This window comes from Pteropus vampyrus, unplaced genomic scaffold (assembly GCF_000151845.1).
Source record: "Pteropus vampyrus isolate Shadow unplaced genomic scaffold, Pvam_2.0 Scaffold5, whole genome shotgun sequence".
In the NCBI taxonomy this organism is placed as follows: Eukaryota; Metazoa; Chordata; class Mammalia; order Chiroptera; family Pteropodidae; genus Pteropus; species Pteropus vampyrus.
Window position 1 is genome coordinate 4,099,090 of NW_011888786.1, and position 3,594 is coordinate 4,102,683.

The following is a 3,594-nucleotide window of genomic DNA, read 5'->3' on the forward strand; positions in this document are numbered from 1 at the left end:
AAGCAAGATAATTTAAGAAGTGAACTTAATGGCTAGATTCGAATGTATTTGCAAAGAACTTCTTAAAGTTGCTAGTAACAAAAATCCCAGTTCTCACATTGGTTACAATAGCAATTTAGAACAAGTTCTTCTTGTCTTTATTATGTACTTGACAAAAATACAGGGTAGCTTATAAAACTCCATAAAAGCAGGAAGAATGTTGTTTATATTTTCCATAAAGGTCTCAGCTCACAATGAATGCTAAGTGGATGCTAAATCCAAGTCATGAAAATGCCTCTCTAATGAGTACTAAAGAATTCCCAGGGTAAGATCAGGTCTTTGTAACTAGTGTCAAAAATCAATCTTTCCTGCCTTTGTGTCAAAATGATTCTCAGAAGCTCTCTGCCTACAATCTTTTATCATCCACAGACCAGGTACTCAGTAAACGTTGATTAGATTAATTTGAGAGTTTTGTTGAAATAAGATGGTGCAAGAGAGGTCTTAGTCGAACTTATCCTTCCAGCTCTAATAACATTTAATGAAAAGTTATCTATCTATCTATCTATCTATCTATCTATCTATCTATCTATCTATCTATCATTTTAATACTATGATACAATACTAGCAAAAGTCCAGTTTTGATTTCATGGACAATCATTATTATCTTTCCCCTGCACACAGTCTCAATGTTTCTGCCTTTCTTTTTTCATCCTACTCACTTTACAATACTATCTCTGATCAAATTCCATTTTGGATGTGCACCAGCACATGTAAACGTGGTTGGAGACCAGAGCTATGCTGGCTAGCTACGTTTTAAGGTCACGATCATTAACCTCAGGTAGGCCATAATGCTGCCCAGAGATCAGAACACAGTTCTCTAGTGTGATGAGTTTCCTTCTCTCCTGGACCACCGTGTCTTACTTTCTCCTTCCCCTCCAAGTATCCAACATATTGGCTCCCAATCTCCGTTTCCTTCGATGACCTTCTATTTCACTTAGAAAACGGAAATAATCTCACTGTTCCATCTACCCACTAATATTATTAGTTCAACTCATATTCTGTCATCTCTCCTAATACCTTTGATAAACAAACTTTCCCCTCAAGGACACTGATCCAGTGATTATCCCCTTAATCCTGAACCAGTTTTTCTCTCTACTGGATCATTTCTATTGGCATATAGACATGCTGTTACTTGTTCCATCTTAAAAAAACAAAACAAAAATCTCTTTACTTCCCTTAACCCTACTCCTCCAACTGAAGCCCCTCTTGCTCTTTGCCCTACAACAGCAAAACCAAAGAATTGTCTATGTTTACGTCTCTAATTCCTCTTCTCCATTTTCCTTTGAACCCAGTCCAAGTCGGTTTCTGCGTCTATCACTCTAGCTACTTCGTCAAGGTCACCACGACCTTCATATTGTTGAGTCCAATGATCAGTTCAGTCCTCAGCTAACATCCTGTCAGCGTCATTTGAGAGCCACTCTCTCTCTCTAGTCTTTTATTCGCTTTCTTCTTTTGTCCTCACTTTCACATCACTCCTATCTCATTGGCTTTTCTTCCTTAATTTCATTTTCTGGTTTGTTCTCTCCAATCACTTCAATTAGGAATATCCCAGGGCAAAATTCTTTGGCGTCTTCTTTTATTTATGGCTCTCGCTTTGTGATCTTATGCAGTCACTAATGCTATCAAATGTCTATCTCTGGCATGGTATTTTCACCTAATTCCACACAAACACACACACAGACACAAAGACACACACAGACACACAGATACACACACACAGACACACACACACGCACACACTAAAAACTGCCCACTTGATATCTCCAAATACATGTCTAATTGGTATTTCAAAATTAACATTCCCCAAACCAAAATCTTAAGTTTTACTTTTGCTAGCTTCCAAACCTGCCCTTTCAGTTCCTTGAACAAAAATTTTTAATCATTCTTGACACCTCTGTTTCTCTGACACTACCCAGTTAATCCATTAACAAATTGTGTTCTCTACCTTAAAAAGAAAAAAACAGTATCCATTGTATTCATTGAACTGTGCACCTGAAACTTACTGGATTTTGTTAACCAATGTCACCATAATGAAAATAAATAAATTTTTAAAAAACAAACATTTCCAAAAACCAACTACTTCTTACTACTTTCATATTTAACTTCCCCATCGGAATTATTACAACAGCCTCCTAACTAGTCTATCCACTTTTACTCTTGTCTGACACAATCCCTTCTTAATAAAGCAGGAAGAGCGAGCCTCTTAAAACTTAAGTCGGGTCATGACTTCACTCAGAAACCTGCAATAAGTGCTGTTATGGTTATCTACTATCGCATAACAAATGATACTAAAATATAACAGTTTTAAACAGCAATTTTTGATTCTCTCTCATAAACTGTGTGTTGACGGATCTTAGCTGAGTGACTCTGGCTTGGGGTCTTTCATGAAAGTAGCACATGCTAACAGATAGTGACTGGGGGTAGAGTTGTCGGAGAGCTTGATTAGGCTGGATATTCGAGATAGCTCATCCACTTGGCAGTAGTTGCTGGCAGCTGACTGGGAGGTCAGCTAGCTGTCAATCAGATTGACTGTCATGGTCTCTCCATGTGGGTTGGGATTCTCAGAGCATGAAGCCCTCTGAGAATGAGTCTTCCAAATAACAGGAAGTAGGAGCTGCCAGTCTGTAAAGCCCTGGGCTTGGACACTGATGCAGTGTCACTTCTGTTGAGTTCTATTAGTTAAAGCAGTCACTAAGCCTACCCACGTTCAAGGGAAGGGGACATACGCCCTATCTGTCCACGGAAGTAATGTCAACAGTTTTGTGACCTTTTTTAATCAGCTACAGTTTCCATCTCATTCACAGTAAAAGGCAACATTGTTACAGTGCTCTTCAAATATCTGCATAGTAAGGATTCTAGTTACTTCTCTGACCTCATCTTCTACTAAATTGCTACTATCTCACTATACTCCAGCTACACTGACCTTTCTCCCAACCCCCTGCAGCTATTCCTCAGAGCCTCAAAGTCTTAATGTTTGCCATTTCCTCTTTCCAGACTCCCTTTTCCTTCAGGTATTTATATATTTATGTGGCTTGATCCTCCTTTAAGTCTCTATTCAAATGTAACCTCCCTGTGGCCTTAGCTGACAACCCAGGAAAGTTGTCTGTCTCTCATCAGTAGAATGCAAGCTCCTAAGAGTAGAAATTTTTTTACTATTTTGTTTACAGCTGCATTTGTGGTGTCTAGACTAGTTCTTGTCTACGACCATGCTACCCGGAACAAGCCCGATCCCGTCTGATCTCAGAAACTAAGCAGGGTTGGGCCTGGTTAGTACTTGGATGGGAGACCACCTAGGAAAACCAGGTGCTGTAGGTGTCAAATAAGTAAACAAACAAACAAACAAACAAACAAATAAATAAATAAAAGATAAAAATAAACTAGTTCTTGGGACATTGAGAAAGCTCAATATATATATAATTTTTTTTTGAACGAGGGAATATCTGCCATATTTATTTAACTCTTAGTAGTAGTTTTATTCCATTCACTTGCAACAATTTAAGATTTTGCCCACCGAGTTACTTTGACTCCATTAAAGAACTGTTTGTGGAAAAGTTA

The 3,594-nt window shown here is 38.4% G+C and overlaps 1 pseudogene; it reads left to right on the plus strand.

Annotated features, from left to right (window-relative positions):
• Window positions 1-3,235: 3,235 nt before the first annotated feature.
• On the plus strand, window positions 3,236-3,354 carry LOC111744197 (annotated as a pseudogene).
• The last annotated feature ends 240 nt before the right edge of the window (window positions 3,355-3,594 follow it).